Source organism: Alexandromys fortis, unplaced genomic scaffold (genome assembly GCF_014885135.2).
Source record: "Alexandromys fortis isolate MF-2015 unplaced genomic scaffold, M_Fortis_MF-2015_v1.1 scaffold_8_9099976_23576923, whole genome shotgun sequence".
NCBI classification, from domain to species: Eukaryota; Metazoa; Chordata; class Mammalia; order Rodentia; family Cricetidae; genus Alexandromys; species Alexandromys fortis.
This window is the reverse complement of record NW_026067899.1, coordinates 731,629-752,383: the sequence shown is the minus strand read 5'-3', so window position 1 is coordinate 752,383 and position 20,755 is coordinate 731,629. Positions and strand designations below refer to the sequence as shown.

Sequence of the window (20,755 nt, the reverse complement as noted above, 5' to 3'; positions counted from 1 at the left end):
TTCCCAGCAGACTGAGTCCCCCTCTCTTTCTGCTTTAATTAACAGTTTTGGTTAAGAAATGGCCATAGAAGGGGGGGGGGGAGGATGGCACACTCTTGTACTCCCAGCACTTGGGAGGCAGAGGCAGACAGATTTCTGTGAGTTCAAGGCCAGCCTGGTCTACAAAGTGAGTTCCAGGACAGCCAGAGCACAATGGAAACCCTGTCTTGAAAAACCAAAAAATCGACTACGGAGAGAAAGAGGTGTGCTAACTGCAGATCTTCACCTCTCCCTCCGCTCCTCAGGGGCCAATCCCCGCCTCCTCTAACAAGCCACCTCCTCGGTCTCCACTTCCTCTCTGTCCCCATCTCCAAAGATGGCATGAATCTGTGCTAGCCCTCCTTCAACCTGCTCACCATTTTATCCCCGCCCCCAACCTCAGCAGGCCTTCCCCGGGAACCTGCAGGCCTCTCTGGCCAGAGAAGTGGTAGCCTCACCGCAGACTCTCACCTTGCCTTCCTCTGCTTCAATTCGGATCCCCCAACCTCACCCCCATCTGTGTGTGTGTCAGACCACCCGGGGTGGCCTCTGCCCACCCGCCCCTCTGTCTCTGTCTCTGGCAGATCCTAAAGTTCTTCTCCTCCAACTTGCCTGACACCTCTGCAAGTAGGCCAGCAAAGCAGGTAGACAAGCCTCAGATCTTTCCTCTCCCGTCTCTCCTCCAAATCCAATTCCCAGTCCCATCTCCAGCTCTATACCAGACTTTTCTCACTCTCTGCCCCCATTCCCAAGGGGTTAAGTAGATCCTGGTGGGATACCCTGATTACCCCCTTCTAGGACTTCCTCAGACCCTTCTGTCAGCTCCCAATAATACCCAGGACCCCAGTGAGTACACCTATCAGGATCCTAAAATAATTTTCTACCAGGCAACACACAGCTACAACACTCTCCTAAGAAGCAGAGAGGGCAATAGAAAACAAGGAACAAAACACCCACCCAACAAAGACAAGACCAGATACCAGCACCGAGCATTATGTTTCCAAACCCAGATGCCTAGACACCAGTGTAAAAACACAGTCAATAACAGTCAAGACAATATGCTTCCGCTAAAGCCCAGCAACGTACCACAGCAGGCCCTGAGTACTGCAACATATTTGATGCCCAAAACAAAGACCATAAAACAGCCTTTATGAATATAATAGTGGTCCTTACCTGGGTGAGGATTTGTTATTGCTGTGACGGGACACCATGACCCAGCAACTCTTACAAAGAAAACATTGAATTGGGGAGGCCCTGTTACGGTTCCAGAGGGTGGGAGCATGGTGGCATGTGGGCAGACTTCTTAGTGCTGGAAGAGCTGAGAATCCTGCACCTTGCAGGCAACAGAAAGTTAACTGAAACAATAGGCGGCCCCCACAGTGACACGCCTCCTCCAAGAAGGCCACACCCACTCCAGCAAAGCCACAATTCCCAGTAGCGCGGCTCCCTAGAGATGATGGGGGCCAATTACACTCAAACTACGACAGACCTTAAGGAGGAAATGAATAAATCCCATAAATCTACGAAAGCATAATAAGCAGAATAACGCCTGACTTCTCAATGGAGACTCTGGAAGACAGAAAGTCGGGATAGATGTTCTACGAGAGCATCTGTAGATGCTACGAGACCACAGATACCAGCCCAGGCTACTATATCCAGCAAAACTGTCCATCACAATAGATGGAGAAAGTAGGACTTTGCACGGTAAAACCAAAGTTAAACAGTATCCAGTTCTTCAGAAGGTACTTCGAGGAAAACTCCAACCAAAAGAGGTAGCCACACCCGAGGAAACATAAGGAATAAATAATCCCATACCAGCAAATCAAAAGAGGAGAAATACACACACACACACTACAACAACAAAATAACAGGAATCAGCAAACACAGTTCATGGGTATCTCCCAATATCAAAGGTCTCAATCCCCCCCCCCCCCAAAAAGATACAGACTAACAGAATGGATACAAAACCAGGATCCATCCTTCTGCTGCATCCAAGAAACACACCTTCACATCAAGGCTAGACAGCACTCAGGGTAAAGGGTTGGGAAAAGATATTACAAGCAAATGAATGGAACAAGCTGGTGATGCCATTTTAATATCTGAGAAAATAGACTTCAAACCAAAAGTAATCAGAAGAGATAGGGAAGGCCCCTCCATACTCATCAAAGGTAAATCCACCAAGGGGACATTGCAATTCTTTACATCTGTGCACCAGGCGCAAGGAAACTGAAGTTTGTAAAAGAAACACTTCAACAGCTTAGACCACATGCTGACCCCCACACACTGGCAGTGGGAGACCTCACTACCCAGTTCTTGCCAACAGACAGGTCATCCAGACAAAAGCTAAACAGCAAAATGTTGGAGCTCACTGAAGTTATAAATCAAATGGCTCTAACATATTTAAAGATCATTTCACCTAAACACAAAAGAACATGCCTTCTTCTCAGAACCTCATAGAACTCTCTCCAAAGCTGATCACACACTCGGACACAAAGGAAGTCTCAACAGATACAAGGAAATTGAAATATCCTGCATCCTAGCTGACCACCACATAGTAAAACTCAATATCAATAACAGAAACCATGGAAAACTTACAAACTCATGGAAACTGAAAAACTCTCTACTCAGCAACAACAAAAGACCTTTCTTTTGTCAATACAGAAAATACTTTCTAGAACTGAATGAAAATGAATATGCAACGTACCTGCATTTATGGGACAAAATGAAGGCTGGTCTAAGAGGCAAACTCACAGCACTAAGAACCTATATTTAAAATACTGGAGAGATCTTACTTAACTAGCAACTTATACAGCACATCTGAATGCTCTAGAAGACAAAGAAAAAGATCACACTCAAAAGTGCAGACAGCAAGAAATAATCAAATTCAAGACTAAAATCAATAAAATAGAAACAAAAATAAAAATAATAAAAATGACCAAAGAAACAAGAGTCGGTTTATAGTTGTTTTTTATTTGTTGGTTGGTTTTTGTTTGTTTGTTTTTTCTCTTTGCTCTTTAGATGGGTGCCGCCACCCACCTCCCAAATAATCACATGGAAACTTATTCTTCCTTATGAATGGCTAGCCATAGCTTTTCTCACTTATAGCCAGTTTTTCTTAAATTATTCTTATGCCTCTAGGCTTTTACCTTTTTCTATTCTATATACTTTACTTCTTCCTTTGTGGCTTGCTGTGTAGCTAGGTGACTGGCCCCTGATGTCCTCTCTCCTTTCTTTCCCATTTCTCAACACTCTCTTCCCACATTTCTTCTTTTATTTATTCTCTCTGCCTGCCTGCCCTGCCTGCCCTTTCTCCTGCCTAGTTATTGGCCCTTCAGCTCTTTATTTAACCAATCAGGTGTTTTAGGAAGGTAAAGTAACACAGCTTCACAGAGTTAGCCAAATGCAACACAAAAGAATGCAACACATCTTTGCATCATTAAACTCATTCATTGCCTGTGGAAGTGTGAACTGGTACAAACTCTGTGGAACTCTGGTTCCTCAGGAAGATGGGAATCCATCTACAGCAAGATCCAGCTTTACTTCTCTTGGGATTTATTTGTAATAGCCAGAAACTAGAAACAACCTAGATGTCCCTCAACAGAAGAAGAGATAAAAAAAAAATGTGGTACATGTATACAATGGTGTATACTCAGCTGTTAGAAAACAAAATGAGGGACTGGAGAGACAGCTCGGCAATTAAAAGCACTGACTGCCCAATTCCCAGCACCCACATGGGAGCTTATAACTGTAACTCCAGACCTGATACCCTCACACAGGCATGTATGCAGGCAAAACACCAATGTACATGAAAGAAAACTGAAACAAATTATATAAAAAAGAAAACAAAATGAAATCATAAAAATTGCAGGTAAATGGGTGGAACAAAAAAAAAAATATCATCCTGAGTGAGGTAACCCAGACACAGAAAGGTAAATATGGTATGTATTTGCTTATATATGGATATTAAGTCAATGATAACCAAACTATAATCCATATAAACACAAAGGTTATGTTTAGAGTATGGAACTAAGTGGAATAGATAGACCTAGGAATGGGAAATAGATATGGGTAGATGGAGAGATAGAACTGAGAGGATCAAGAGGGAAAGGAAAAGGAAGAGGGGAAACAAGGTAGGAAATATGGGGAGATACAGCTAAAATTAAGGGACGTTTAAGGGGTAATATGGAAACCTAATATAGTAGACACTTCCTAGAGTGTGTGTGTGTGTGTGTATTAAGGCTATTTATATAAAATCATGAAATAATGAGGGAGACAGAGCCCCAACTGGACATCTCTTGTCACCAAATGAAGGTTCCAGTACCAACACTGGGTTACATCTAATTGAATTGATGGCCAAAAGGGTCCCATTGGAGCCCCCAAACAACCCAGGCTGTTGTCAAGACCATAGGTTGCTTGCCACAACTGATGGTAAAGTCCCATTGCTGAAGACAATACCTATACAACTCATTGAACATGGAGAAGTCGAGCTGGTGCTTATGTAAAGCCTTCACCCCTACATACTAGTGTCTTTGGCACAGGAAGGTTCTCTGCATGCTACCAGAGGAAAAAAACGTAAACACCAACCTGCTGTGGGACAACGCTCTTGCACACTGTAAAGGTTTGTCACTTTTATTGGTTTAATAAAACGCTGATTGGTCAGTAGTCAGGCAAGAAGTATAGGCGAGGAACCAAACTAGGAGAATTCTGGGAAGAGGAAAGGCAGAGACCCAGTCACCAGCCAGATGCAGAGGAAGCAAGATAAAAATGCCTTACTGTTGCTAAACATAGATACGAATTATGGGTTAATTTAAGTTGTAAGAGCTAGTTAGTAATAAACCTGAGCAATTGGCCAAGCAGTTTATAATTAACATAAGCCTCTGTGTGTTTACTTGGGACTGAAGGGCTGTGGGAAGGGGCGGGACCAAAACTTCTGTCTATACCAACCCAGTCATAAACCTTTGATCTACAACGGTATCTTGCTTGCCAGCTATGCTAACACGAGAGTGACATAAAGCTTATAGGAGTAACCAATCAATATCTGATTTGACTTAAGACACACTTCATGAGATGAAATCCACACCCAACATTGCTTGGGTGACCAAGAACCTGAGACTATTTAGCTCAGGGATCTAGGATAAAAACAAATACTACCATTCTGAACAAATAAAACAAAACAAACACAAAACAACAAAAACTAAAGCCATAGCCAGATATACAGAGAGTGAGAGACATCAGAACAGGGATGTCTCCATCAAACTTCTTTCCTCAGGGAAGGACTCAGGAAACCCATGGAAGAGAAGGTAGACAGAATTCAAAAGCCAGAGGGCAGGAAGGACACACACACACACACACAAAAAGGCCCTCTAAACCAACATGATTGAGGTACGTATAAACTCACAGACAAAAGCATTTGTTACTCTAACACAAGCTTAGAGGGCTGTTTTCACATGTATTATTCTGAGACCCTTTCCAAATGGCCCTCTTTTAAAACATACAGGGTCTTCTGGAGCCTGGCAGGCCCTGCGCTGGACAACAAAGGCAAATATGACCCTCAGCAACCATGGAGGACCATGAGGAGCAGCTCTAGGTGCCAACCAAGTAAGTTCTCTGTCGTTTTTTAATCAATAACTCAAGTAAAATTTTATCCTTCTCCAAGATCTCTGATACAGTTTGACAGCTGAGAGGTTTTGTCGTTTAAAAGGACAGCCTTACCAAACAAAGTTCAGTAAAATGCAAATGCAAGTTATTAAAAATGTATACCTGCAAGTTCTAAAGGTGTGAGGACAAATACAAGGTCTCAAATTTCTCTCTCATGCCGCCTTTCATAGTCTTAAAGATACTTTTCATTATGCAAAAATATGTCGCCGTCATTCTGATATAAATACGCTGCTGTTTAAAAACTTAGGTCTTCACAAACCCAAACAATTCTTGTGAGTTCCAGGGAGCTGAATTAAAAGATCCATCAGGAAACGCCAGTGACAAAGCCGCGTCCAGTTCCCCGCTCTAGAAGAGCTGGCACAGCTGGTCACCCAAGAGAGTGACTCAGGCTGTACTCAACGAACTATTTTTTAACAAGTGAGTCTGGGAGAGAGTTGGGAGGCCGTAGGAAGTAGCCATATTTTACGACAGTGGCTCTCAGTCCGTGGTCCTCAGACCAGCAGTAGCAATATCCTGTGTGACGAAAGTCTCAGGCTCTGCCCTGCCCTGTAACCAGAAAAGCTGGGGGTGGGGCAGCACTCAGGTGTTCAGTAGGTGTGGCTGGTGAACTGCAGGAAACGTACGCAGTCCTGCAGTGCGGGCCACAAGACTCATGACCCTTCCCAAGTCACGTAGACACACGCGCTTTTCCTAAGAATGCTGTTTGTCATAGGTAGCCCCAGGTAAGAAAGAGCTTCCAGTCTTTCTCTGTCAACTGGCTTCTCCCTGCCCCTACCCCCCAGGCCACATTATCTTGCATATGAGCCATTATCTTTTTTCAAAGATTACATATTTCAATAAATATGCTACATCGTGTTAATCCACAGTGACTTCATACACAATTACAAAATAATCTTTTTCTAAAATAAAATTATTTTCTGGGGGAAAAAAAATGTCATCCTTAAGGAACTTGGCACATATTTAGACGGAGCGCAAACAGGACGGGTAGCGCTTTCGGTGTGCACCCGAACAACATTGGTTTAACCTGCTGTGGTTTTTGTGGTTTAGGAGATTTAAATGTTTTTAAAAAGCTCATTGGCACCTTTCTTAACCCATCATTAACGAGGTTCCAGAAGCCTCTACCAGACCATAGGTACAAGCTCATCCAACGAAGACACAGCTTCCCTCTCCTCCACCAGAGCCCATCTGGGGCCCTGGGTGGAGACTGGGCAAAGCAGCCCTTCCCGGAAGGAAGCTGGGGGGTGGGGGGTTCAGTGGTGCTGGTGGGGAGAAATTCCTAAAGCAATACCCAAATTTATCTCTAATTGCCCTTATATGGAAAAACTGAGCCAAAACCTAACCGGCAGGAGTAAATAATTGCCAGGCAAGAAAGTCTTGTTTTCCATAGCTTCAGGGCAAAGGCCACCAAGTGGGGAGGGAGGGAGGGAGGGAGGGATGCTCACAGGCAGGCAAGCGGACGGGACTGACCGGGAAGGCACAGGAACACAGTAAAAGCACGTCTCATTTATCTGCCACTTCCAAGGCCTAAATCAAGAAATCGTACAAAGACTGACGGTGGTGGTGCAGGCATGGAATCGCAGCACTTCGGAGGTAGAAGCAGAAAGACCTTAAGTTCAGGGCCAGCCTGGGCTACCAAGCAAATCTGAAGCCAGCTTGAGCGACATAGCAAGCGTCAATATCCATAAAGAAGGAAAAATCCTGAAGTTACAAGGAAATATGTGGACACATATAAATATAGTGGATATATATAGATACACACACACGCACGCAATATATGGTAATAATTTGTCGCAGATTTAGAGAAATCAGAGTAAAGGGGAAGGGTAGGTTACAGTGACAGCATCTGTATCAGGCAAAAGGATAAGGGACCCCGGTTGGAATTTTAAGCCAAGTACCTCACATCTGTCCCCCATTATGGGGTAACAGTGAAAACTCAGCCATGTGGATGTAAAATTTACCTAGAAGCAAAGACGCTAATTATCGGCAAAGCACTTAGAGTAATGACAGCCCACACTGGCCAGTTCTCCAGGATCCTTGGGAAGCAACCACACCACATTCCTGCAGTGCACACTACGGAGAGAAACCAGGGGATACGGTCCCACCCAAGGCCCTGGTCCACATGGACAGATCCCATAAGACAGAAACGCTTCCCTTTCCTTGAAAGCACAGTGTGTTTGTAATTTCTGAACATGAGAGTCAAGTCTCGCATCTGTTTCTCCCTTCTTCCCTCCCTCCCTTCCTCTAATTTTTTTTTTTTTTTTTTTTTTTTTGGCCGTTTTTCTGTGTAATAGCTCTGGCTGTCCTGGAACTTGCTTTGTAGACCAGCCTGGCCTCAAACTCAGTGAGATCCACCTGCTTCTGCCTCCCAAGTGCTGGGATTAAAGGCGAGTACAAACATCGCCAGGCTTCTCCCTTTCATCTTTAAAAAACTGTGTGGAGGGGTTGGGAAGATGGTTCAGTAGTAAGGATATCTGCTGCCAAAACTGATGGCCTGAGTCCTGAGTTCAATCCCTACGACCCAGACGGTGGAAGCAGAGGACCAGCTCCTGAATGTCATTCCCTAATCCCTCCATTCTATCCCCACCACTCCAACACACACACACACACACACACACACACACACGTACACTCACATACACAGATAGATACAAACTCACACACATACACACAGACATAGAGACACACACTCACACACAGACAAATACACACGCATACTCATATACAGACACTAAATTTTTTTAATGTAATTTTAAGACTTAAACTGTTAGGGGTCTTGAAATCAAAATTGGAGTTTAAATGCAGTATACGTCTTTATACTCTTATCAGGGGTCTGCAAGCTTATTAAAAATCATTTCACCATTTTAAAAACAATCCCCTAGTGGCATACAATGATTTATCGGTTTATTTATTAGTTGTGTCTGTGTTTCTCAACTATCCCTGCTTGTTTTAAAGTGTAACACCCACAGAGACCAAGATTCTGCCTCAACACCTAAGGGTACAGTTTCCAAAGTATCTCCTAGTAATTTTTCATATCTACATTTAGACAGTATTAGATTGTCGTATTTATCTCATAATTTTGTTGTTTTGTCTGGTATTTTTTGCTGGTACTCTGTGGTTTTTTGGGGGTTTTTTTATGTTATTTTTATTCAGTGCTATAGATCCAAACAAGGACCTCACTCACAAGTGTCAGGCAAGCAAGCCAACACTGAGCCACAAAATAGACCTTTACTTACCGAGACCACAGCCAAAAGTTAACAGTTACTTTATCAAAATAAACACGAAGGCTGGGGAAAACCATGAGTCGGAAGGTCCAGGTAGAGGTGTAGACATAGGTACAGAGTCCCTCTGAGTAGGATTGGCTTAATATTATGATAAGCAAACGCAGCAACCTTTTGGCAAGAATGTCACTCAGCTGCTACCTTCTTTTCCTGAGGATATGGATTGAAGGATTGGAGCCAGGGGTTCCTGTAACTGGACCCACAGGGAACGGGAGATGGCTTAAAAGCAGGCTAAGCAGCTGGGTGCCTTGCAGCTCTCCATGCTATGGAGCACATGTCCTGAGTGCGTGGGGCCCTGTGGCGTCTACAAGCGTGTGGCCAGCGGCATGAGCCATGTGACTAAGTATGACAACAGGCTATCGCTGCTCAGGGGGAGAATGACCCTAAACATGACTGAAGGTTTCATATAAATGCTTGTGTTTTTCTCATACACCTCATTTCTTGCTGAACACACCGCTCTGGGATTCAGCTCCCGGTACCTGGGTCTGTGTGCCTCGCTCCCTGAATCTTCTGACTCATGGCTTTCCCCCACCCTCGCGTTTATTTTGCTGACTACTAATCATAAGCTTTTGGCTGAGGAAAGCCCAGGATGAAAGTGCAAGTTCCTACCTGCTGCAAACAGGGCCCGCGGAGCTAAGCAGGGCATCTTTTTCTCTCCAGCCGTCTTCTGACATTAGCCAATCACTAACTTAGTAATCTGGGGACTTAGCCGTCCTTCCAGGCACCACGTTGCCCAACATTTAAAGATCACATTCAGAAGAATAGGTGTGAGCCAGCACTGGGCATCAACCAAAAACAAAATACTTCGACTTTAACAAGACATTAGGCATCTACTAAATCGGGGCTAATCTTGGTGATGAGCGGTGACTTGCGACAGTGACTTGGCACTGTTTTATCGTGTAGAGATGAGATGTGGAGGAAGGGCCTCTTGCCTTAGTCTGGGAGCTCAAAGAAATTACCTGGGTCAGAAGCATCTTGCAGCCACTCCTAGGATGCGTGTGACCTTGAGCCTCATGACCTCACACCGGACCACTATCCCACAGGCATGGTCCTGCTCCACATCTGGATAGATGGAAAACCCAGATACTTAAACTACACAAGGAGCGGTCACTGCCGACTCAGCTTCTGCAACTGAGTTTTTTGGCCAAGGAGAGGATCCCAAATCAGAAATGTGTCAGTAGAGTCTAAATCTAACCGATTCTGTGTGTGTGTGTGAGTGTGAGTGTGTGTGTGTGTGTGTGCGCGTGTGTGTGTGCGTGTGAGACACACACACAATATCTGTTCATATGTGTTCATGTGGGGGTTCACACGAATTCATGTGCACGTGGAGGCTGGAGACTGAGGCCAGGTGTCTCCTTCAGCTGCTCAGCACCTCATCATTATTTTTAAATGTATTGCAGTTATTTATTCATTTTGGGGGGAGGTCTTCCAGTTAGCATCTGTGTTGCTATGAGAAAGCACTGACCAAGAGCAACCTGGGGTGGGGCTATTTTATTTCACCTCACAGTCCATCACGAAGGGAAGCCACTGCAGGAATTCAAGCAGGAACCTGGAGGCAGGAACTGAAGCACAGACCCTGGAAGGAGGTGCTCGCTGGCTTCCTTTTCCTGACTTAACCAGTTCCCTCTCTTAGACAATCCTGGCCCACCTGCCTAGGAAGAGCACCGCCCATTGGGCTGGGTTCCCACACATCAACTAGCCATCAAGAAAATGCCCCACAGACATGGCCACAGGTCAACGCGAGCTGGGCAATGCTTGGGTCGAGGTTCTTCCCCGGTGACTCTATTTGAGTCAAGGTGACAAAACTAACCAGTACAGCTGTTCCAGTGCGGGAGTGCACGTCACCACACACATGTGGAGGTCTGGGGGCTTGTGAGAGTCAGTAATCTCCTACCACCAAGTGGGGCCCAAGCGTGGAACTGAGATAGGCAGGCATAGCAGTAAGTGTTGGGCATCTGGTCAACCCTCCACTTTACTTTCTGAGATAGAGTCTCTCATGGACCTGGAGACAGTCAGTTCAGCTGGCCAGCAAACTCCTGGAATCCTCCTGCTTCCTCCCCTCCCAGCCCTGGGATTACAAGTGTATAGCTCAGCATTTATCTTGTACATAGGTGCTGGGGACCAAATTCAGGTCTTGTCAACTGAGTCACTTCCCCAGCTCTGGATGTTTTGTTTGTTTGCTTGCTTGCTCTGTTGTTGTTGTCGCTTTTAATACATTCAAAGGCCCGTTGTTCCTCATCACCTTTAGGGTACTTACAATGAGAATTATCTTAGGAAAACATTCTATGTTACAGGAGCCATGTGTTTAGAGATAATTCTCTAATGGAAACACGCTGTGGCTTTCTGTGGTAAATACACCAGGTTTTGCAGTCCTGAATCCCTCTCCAAATGCTTGTGGGAAATCAGCTCTTTACTGAAGCCCATGGTGAATTGGGGGGGGGGGGGACTTCCATCTTATAATTCAAATGATCACACTCTGGATCAGAATTTGAAATGCCCCCTTATCAAATTTTAACAGAACCTCTCAAACAAACCTAAAACGCAAATCTCACAGAGGATGTTAGCTCTTCAGTCATCTCATCTCAGGCACTGCAGAAAGCCCACTGCAGGTGTGGTCAATGGGTTCTGTGGCTTTCCCATAAAGCTGACCTCTGCAGCTGGAGATGCTGCAGGCAGCTGCTGAAAGACAAGCTTCTTCCTTCGTTTGCTGAACCTGAGTCAGAGAAGTGTGCAATGACACACACTTCGTATCATTCCAATGCCCAATGTCCAAAGTATAAAATATTGCAACAGGCCACTCACAAGCCAGGCAGCGGTCCAGTCATTAGCTCACGCTGCGTCAGTGACCTTGTGCTTCGGTCAGGGCTGCGCAGCTTGTAAGGTTCCCTGTGGAGCTTAAAAAAAGCAGCCTCCCCTTTCCCAGCCTCCTACCCCTAGAGGGCTTGCTAGCTCAAGCTGACAGAGAAGAGAATTTGCTAGCTCCAGCTGCTGGAGTAGAGAACTTGCTAGCTCAAGCTGACAGGGAGGTTCAGGAACCTGGACCATTCCACCAGGTTGAAGAGTAAAACAAGTTGGAGAGAAGACTGCTCTCTCTCATCTGTGTAGGTGATGGATAGAGAAACCGGGGCAGCAAAGGAAGGGTCTTCAGAAAGCCCCCGCCAGGCAAACACACTCGCTCACCATGGCATCACTACCTCCAAGCCATAAGGACGGAGGAAGCTTTTCTCCGTTTTATATTTTACCCCCTCTGAATTTTAAGGGAAGAAATTATAAAACGGAGAGCCCTCGTGTCCCAGGAGACATGTACGCGTGAGCTGGACGGAGCATTACCCCCCGAATCCCAGGCAACTATTTCACCGTGGCAGGGAAATGGACTAAGTGACTTAATGGATATTTTCCATCTCTAATTTCCATGATTAAAAGAAAGAGGTTGAGAGGGGTACATGTGGAGCCTATTGTGAGTTTGCCAATGAATCCTAATTTAGATCAAAGAGAGTCCATGAGACACCGAACCATAAACACCCTAGTGTGTGTTACTTCAAGGAAGTTGTTAGCGTGTTCCCGATGGCTATTATGTGATACAGTTGCGCTCCGTGGCCTGGACCCTTTAATTACTAAGACAGGAGAAAATCCCATACAAGAGCGAGGAATGTAAATGAGACCTCTGCTCTTTTGAACCTTTTATGCATTTGCCAAATTAGAGTTTGCCGTGGACTTTGGTTTTCCCTGATCGCCGTTGGTAGTGATCATTTGGCTCATGGGATTAAACCTGACTTTCTAAAAAAAACTATTTCCGATCAGCGTGCGGATTTCAGACCTTTATGTGCGCTTTGCGCTGAGACAGGGATCATCAGAACCAGACTGGGAAGAACTTTGAAGTTTTCAAAGGTAGGGAAGAAATCGTCTCCCATTCTCGTCTTCCCTTCACCGCTCAAGTACAGGTTGCTGGCGGCGGGCGCCAGAGAGAGCCGCCTGCAGAGTCCAGGGGCACGTTATGACACTGTGCTCCTGGCTTCCAGGCGGAGCTCTGGGCGCGTGAGTCTGGATCAGTAGGTGTGACCGCACTGTTGTTCACACCGGGTCCTCAAGCAGCATTTCAAAGCGAGAACAAGCACGCGTGTCAACTCGAACAGCATGAGCCTAACGACGCTGCCTTAGGGTTCCGCTGCCCGCCACCCTTGTGAAGAAAAAAAGAAATGTCAACAGCTTTGCACAGGCATTGAGCGCTGAAGGTAGGACCGGGCCCTGTATCGATGCAAAGATGCTTATAAGCTGCGTGAGTCCTGAGGATGTTCGCCATTAAGTGAGCCAGGCTATGCCCAATCCTGCATCTTGCTCAATAAAGCCAAGTCCTTTGCCATCTGTCTCCTGCTACAGAGAGATTATAATAATAAAATCATTGCTAATGAGTAAACGAAGTAGAGGCTAATTCCCTGGTAGGTCATATGGGTGCTCTTCTCCTGAGGATGTCACGCTCTCAATGAGGCAGAGAGCACAGGGGAGGGCACTGGATTGTGCACAAACAGGGATGCCTAAAATCAAACACCAACACAGCATATGTCGGCATTTAAAGTCCCATCAAAGAAACATCCAACTTTTCAGCTGTAACCCAAATGTAAATTTTCCGTACCCTGTCAATTAGCAGATTACAAAGCTTCTGTAGCAGAGAGACCATTCCGCTGGCAGAGCCCGAGTATTTGGAATGGGTCCAGGTCAGACAGATGGTGTGGAAAAGGGGGTGCCATGAAACACTCCCTGTCTGCGGAGTCGACGGCTCCTCCAGGCAGCAAGCGCAACCTCCGAGGGGCTGAACCACAAGGTGAGACCTGAGCCAGCCAGCACAGCAGAAGAAGCTTGTGGGTGTCTCCATGCACAAACCAGATGTAGGAGGCGCAGTAGTCTGACGTAGGGGAAGCATTTAAAGAAGGAATTGGGCAAGACAACCGATTGGAAGTCATGCCCCTAGAGTCTCTCCTCGGTGAGAGCAAAAAGCAGGGTCACTGTCTCCCCCAGGTTTAACATGATTGTTTAAATTAGGAGAATAGAGAACGTGGGCTGTGTCTGGGATGCCGACTCTACCGCGCACAGTAAACTGATGTGGTCATGGGAAGCACCGAGGATGTTTGCTATACTACCTCTACATGACATCTCTCCATGGTTCATGCCCACCTGACACCAACCCAGCTACCCAGAGAGATTTAATTCAGGAATTGATGGTTAGTAAAGTTTTTATACATCATAATAGCCCCCTGCTGACTTAGAACATTCATCTTATAATGGAAACACTAATGGACACATCTTTGATTAAAAACAAAACAACAACAGAAACCCTTAAATTCCCTTTCTCTGAGACCCAAAAGGCAAAACAAAGTTGTATTAATTTTAGAATATTTTTAGATAAATAAAAGTGTCTCGATTTTGCCTCACACCGTTAGACAGTTTAGTCCACAAGAGCAGGGGAGTCAGGTGGAGCCTGCACCATGGCTGGTCACAGCAAAGGAGATCGGGAATGAGAAGGCAAAGCCGGGGCCAAAGGAATAGGTAACTGTCCCATAGAACCCTAGTGGCTAACTCTCTCCAGGGAGCTCTGTCTCCTGAGTCCTAACCATCCCAAAACAGCATCCCAGCTGGGAAAAGGCATTCAAAAACTAACGTGTGGGGGGACGTTTCCAATCCAAGCCATAACATCTCTGAACTGGTAACAACTCCGTTTGTGAGTGCCAACAAGGCGCCAGGCACTTGACCTGTGCCTGCTCACTTAATCATTTGAAGACCCCCGAAGATGGGATGATTCTCATTATTTTAAAGGCAAGGCATGAAAGACCTAAGAAAGGAGCCGAACCACATTCTGACAATCACCCCATTGGTCTTCCCTTTCTAGGGCTCTGACTTACCAGCCTGCTTCCTTTAAATTCCACTTCAATATCCCCAAGGAGAAAGGTAGCTATTGGTTCCAAGTTCTAAGTCAAACTCTGTCTTCAGATAAAAATGTGCCACTCAGGGGTGGGCAGAGCCCCTGGCCCAGCGCTAAGACTCAGTGGTGTTCCTTCGTTACTCCTGCCACCGCTTTGGGCCCTGGCTAGTGGAACATGACTGACTATGGAGGGGACTGTGTCCATACAGCAGAAGCTCAGGCTGTAGGAAGTACTTCTGGGGCACTTCTGCAGGACAGGAAACGGGGTTCCACCAACTAAGTAACCATGTGAGAGACAGGCAGACAAAAAGGGTGGTCCTGGCGCTTTGGAGTTTCCTGGTGCCCTTCCCTCACTCAACTCGGTTTCTTTTCTTCTGTGCTTTCCTTTCCTGGCCCACCCACCCACCTCTCCAGCAGCCTGCAACTATCCTAAGCTAGCCTAGTGACTCTGAGACCATTATCCTAGCCGGAAGTTAAGAACTTTCTTCATGGGCTGGAGAGATGGCTCAGTGGCTAAGAGCATTGCCTGCTTTTCCAAAGGTCCTGAGTTCAATTCCCGGCAACCACATGGTGGCTCACAACCATCTGTAATGACATCTGGTGCCCTCTTCTGGCCTGAAGACATACAGACAGAATATTGTATACATAATAAATAAATAAATTAATTAATTAAAAAAAAAGAACTTTCTTCAGTTACTTGCAGCAGACATGGGCTGTGACATCACACAGAGCCTGCTGCTTGTTTGTTTGACGTGGAACCTCCATGTCCTGCTGTGGACAACAGCACCAATTAGACACTGGAGACCTGGCACAGCACTGGATGCTCTAGGGTTTTCAAACCCAGGCGAGGGTGACCTGTCACACCTGGGGAGGAATTTTAGAACTAGAACCACTGCTCTCAGTTCTGATTGACCAATAAGAAAGGCTAATCAGGAAATTAAAACAAAAATAACCTGATCATCGGGCGTGGTGGCCCTTACCGACTGACACAGCACGCAGGAGGCAGAGGCAGGTAGAGCTCTATGACTTCCAGGCTAGCCAAAGCTACATAGTAAGATCCTGTCTTTGAGACAGAAAAAAAAAAAAAAAAAAAAAAAAAAAAAAAAAAAAAAAAAAAAAAAAAAAAAAAAAACAAAGCAAAACAAAACAAACAAACAAACAAAAAACCTACTTCTGATACACAGTTCCCAGTAGAGAAACAAAAGTAACACAAGACAATCAAGGTCTCCCAAAAATAAATAAATAAATAAATCAATAGATAGATAGCCAGACAGACAGACACAATGACAAACATACCAAGAAAGAAATCTGAGAAATGATCTCATTCACAATACCATTAAAATTTTATAGATAAACTATCTTGAAATAAATCTGTGTTAGCTGGGCTCTCTAAAGAAACAGAACTGATAGGATGAATAGGAAAAAGGGTTTATTAGGTCGGCTTACCGGATGTGGTCCTGGTAGCCCAATAGTGACTGTCTCCCACGGGAGAGGCCAAGCATCCGGTAATTATTCAATCCAGGCTGGATGTCTCAGCAGTGCCGATGGCCTGAAGACCACCTTGAGAGCTTCTGGTCTTCGGTTGGCATGGGAATTCTGAAGAACTTGGTTCTAACGCTGGATAGGTTCTAACAGGATATGTGACTTTGCCAGCAAGACTGGGTTAAGCTGGCAAAGTCATTTCCTTCTTCTGTTTCTTCTGGTCCGGGCAGCCACCGGAAGGCGCCGCCCACAGTGAGGGTAGGTCTTCCCGCTTCACATAATCGGATGAAGGAAACGACTTGTCCATGCAAGCGCCCGGTAGCTGCGTTTTACTTGATTCCAGATGCATCCAAATTGACAAGCAAGATTAACCATCGCAAAAATCTAAGCAAAGAAGGGAAAGACTTCTATAATGAAAATTTTTAAGGCGCCGAAGTGTTGAAATAGGAGCAGCGGGGCTGCGTCCCCAGCACCCCGGCCGCCTGCTAGCTTATGCCCGAAATAACAACACACAAACTGTATTCATTTAAGAACTGCTTGGCCCATGAACTCTAGCCCTTCCAGGCTAATTCTCGCACCTGGATTAGCCCATTTCTAATGATGTGTGTAAGCACCCCAAGGTGCGCTTACCGGGAAGATTCTAGCCTCCATCCATGGTATCTCTGCTCCAGAGAGCAGAGCTGTCCGGTCTCTCCGGGAGCAGAGCAGAGTCTGAGCTCACTTCCTCTTCTGCCCAGAATTCTATTTTGTTTCCTCCTCCCATCTATCTTTTAACCTATCACGGCCAAGGAGTTCCTTTATTGCTTAACCAATGAAATCAACAGATTGATATATGACACTCCCACATCACCGAAGAAAAACACTAAATAAGGTGTCAGATGAAAAGAACTCCCATATTCATGGATTGATATGATTAATATTGTGAAAATGACCAAAAGTAATCTTTAGATTCAACACAACCTTCATTAAAAGATCCAGGATAGCCAAAACAGTCCTGAATTATAAACAATAAAAGAAACACTGCTGGAGGTTTTACATCCCAGATTTCAAATTATACTAGAGAAATACAGTAATAAAAACAAACATACTGGCTGGACAGTGGTGGCACATGCCTTTGATCCCAGCACTCAGGAGGCAGAAGCAAATGGATCTCTGAGTTCGAGACCAGCCTGGTCTACACAGCAGGTTCCAGGACAGCCAGAGCTACACAGAGAAACCCTGTTTCAAAACACAAACAAACAAAAAAGTGCTGATTTTAAAAAGCCAGGCAGTGGTGGGTCACATCTTTAATCCCAGCACTCAGAAGGCAGAGGCAGGTGGATCTCTCTGAGTTTAAGGCTTCTCAATAAAAGCAATGCAAACAGACAAGAAATGTTTCTTTTACTATTCAATATCTTTAGTCACTAGGAAAATGCAAATTAAAGCTACTTTTGAGATTGCGATTTCATCTTACCCTGTCAGAATAACTAATACAAAAACAAAAGGGTTGGGGATTTAGCGACAGGTAGAGCACTTGCCTAGCAAACCACAAGGCCCTGACTGGGTTCCATCCTCAGCTCCAGGGGGAGGGGAGACAACAAATGTTGGAAAAGGGGGTGCATTTTTGGTGGAAGTGAAAATACTATAGAAATCCACGTGGAAGTAACTCAAAAGGTTAAAAATAGATCTCCCGTATGACACAGCTATACCGCTTCTTGGGCATACTCCCAAAGGAGTCTACATCCTACTGCAGACATATTTGCTCATCCATGTTCACTGATGCTTTGTAATACCCAGGATATGGAAACGGCTAGATGTCTATCCCTGGATGAATGGGCAGTGAAAATGCAGTACATACATATACACACAGAATATTAGTCAATGTTGAGGGAAATAAAATTATTAAATTTGCGAGTAACTGGATGGAGCTAGCAAAAGTCGTTCTGAGTGAGCTAAGCCAGGCCCGGAAAGACACACATCTCTTTCTCTCTCATGCGTGGATGCTGTCTTCATATCTGTAGGTATGGGTGTTTACATCGGAGTACTAATCAATGTCAGCTGCCTCCAGAGAGTGCCACGCACTCTCGGTCAAGAAGAAAGCTCAGCATGGAAGCAGCACTCACTCCTTTGCAGGATGCAGGTGCTGAAGGCAGAGGGAATTTTAATTTAAAGCGTCCCAAAATGCCTGCATTGGGTTAAGGCGTCTCTCAATGGCCCAATGCCGGCAGGTTTCCTTGGAAGGACACATTAGTAGCCTGTCTTGGCCAGTATTCTACCACTGTGAAGAGACACCATGACCAAAGCAACTCTTATAAAGAAAAGGTTTAATTGGGAGCTGGCTTACAATTTCAGAGGGTTAGAGCATCATCATCATGGTGGGAAGCAGACAGGCATGGTGCTGGAGCAATAGTGGAGAACTTTATATCCTGATCCAAAGGCAGAAAGCAGAGAGACACTGGGCCTGACTGGGGTTTTAAAACCTCATAGCCCACTTCCAACAAGGCCACACCTCCTACTCCTTCTAACCCTTCTCAAACAGTTCCACTGCCTGTGACTAAGCATTCAAATACACTACTCCATGGGGACCATTCCCATTAAACCACCACAACGCTTTTCCTCAATCATACGACAAATATTTATTGACAGCTTTTTGTACCAAAACAGGCTGAGGAGGCAGTGCTAAGTAAAATAGACATGCTAGCTTCCCTAGTATGGGATTACCTCTATCCAACAAACTTTTTTCCTGACAGGGTCCCTCTAATATCCCAGAATGATCTTGTACTCTGTCACGCCATGTTGGCCTTGAACTTGGCACATCTGGTCTCAGCTCCCAGAGTGGGTCACCTAGCTCTTTATCAGTAACTTCCCCCACTTCTTCAGGAAGTGCCTGTTCACCCCTGACTGGTTTCACTGGACACTGTTCTACTTCCTGCAAACGTTCTGTCCGCCCCTAACACTTCTCACTGAAAAGGAATTCCCGGTTCCCAGGATTTCAGCGGCGCACTGTTTGTTATTTTACACGTCTCTAAAATTGGTGTCATTCTCATATGAGATGTAAGGGACCATATAAAATAATCCTCACGGCATTTTCATTCTTAAACGCTACTGAAAGAAAGGAAAGATGGGATTCGGTGGACAAAATCAGGGGGAAAAATATGAGTTTGGTATAATGGTGCACTCCTATAATCTCAGTACTGGGGAGAGGAATTGCAGCAGGTTGAAGCCAGCTTGGGGTAGAGATGGGGAGAGGAAAGAGGTTATTGAGAGGGGTGAGAGAGAGGCAGAGAGAGAGAGAGAGAGAGAGAGAGAGAGAGAGAGAGAGAGAGAACACAAGTTATGTCTCTATCATTCATGAATTTGGTCATGTCACTATAACCCACTAAAATAGCCCTGCTTTGTTAATGAAACACTGCTCAGGAACTTCCCATAAGAGAAACTTTAGAAGGGATCAAGACAGCAGATAATGAGAAAAGCTACTGGCTCTGGCAAGGCCTTGATAGACTCCACCTTGGCTTCACTGTGGAGATCTCTAAGATGCCCCATCTTCACCAGCTCTCCCGTCTTCTGTCAAAGACCCGGTCTCTCCCTGCCACCAGCCCAACCAACAGCCCCGATTCTAGCCTCATGGCTCACCACGGACCTTCCTGTGTCTTCCTGAACGTTGCTGGATGACTAGGTAGGAATGATTTTGGTAAGTGGATCCCATGAATTAAGACCATTGACGGACTAAGCCCCATGTTTAAACTTTGAAACGAAAACCAGGCCTGTAAATCGTAGTGAAAGATAACAACCCATAGTGAAACCAGAGGGAGAAAAACCAACCAACCTGCCCAAGAAAACCTTCAAACGCCTCGTTTCTCTCAGAAGTGTGGAGGTTTGGATGAAATCGCAGCATTTTTTAATTCAGAAACATTTCTGCACCCCCGACATAGTCCTGTCCTCGGGTTTCCATCCCCACTAGCCTTCTGTGGTGTCCTGATGTTTATTATCTCTAGCTGCACACAAAGGAAACAATGTTTCCAGGGCAGAGAATCGGCTGCTATGGAGTGACTAACCACAAAGGCCATTTGCCTGTCTCCAAAGAGAGTAGGTTTCCACAAGACACAGGAAAAGTTACTGAGTACGTTTCATACCCTCCCGTTTCACAAAACAGTTCAAAAAGAAGGTAGGGAAGTCACCAATTCCTAATAAGCAGAAACATACAGAGATGTATCACTGGGGGTTGAAGTTAGTGGCTCCTTCAGAGAAACTGCTTCCTCTCTATTTCTTCCTCAACGGTCAGTACTTACCCTGTTGATAGTATCTTTTAATACCTGAGAACTACTTACATTATTTTGAAGCACAAAAAAAAAAATTAGTAGGTATTTATAACAAAAAGTGTAGACACTGATGTTGTAATTATATCATCATAAGGAGTATTGTAAAA

At 45.2% G+C, this 20,755-nt stretch overlaps 1 long non-coding RNA gene across 2 annotated transcripts in view; it reads right to left on the bottom strand.

Annotated features, from left to right (window-relative positions):
* The window catches only part of LOC126489536 (uncharacterized), a 71,008-nt gene extending 50,724 nt beyond the window's left edge, over positions 1–20,284 (bottom strand). For both annotated transcript variants that reach the window (XR_007588961.1, XR_007588960.1), the window contains exons 1-2: positions 20,156–20,284; positions 16,315–16,734 (exon numbers count right to left, since the gene is read on the bottom strand). This is a non-coding gene — a long non-coding RNA (uncharacterized lncRNA). The remainder of the gene's footprint in view (positions 1–16,314; positions 16,735–20,155) is intronic.
* Between the last annotated feature and the right edge of the window lie 471 nt (positions 20,285–20,755).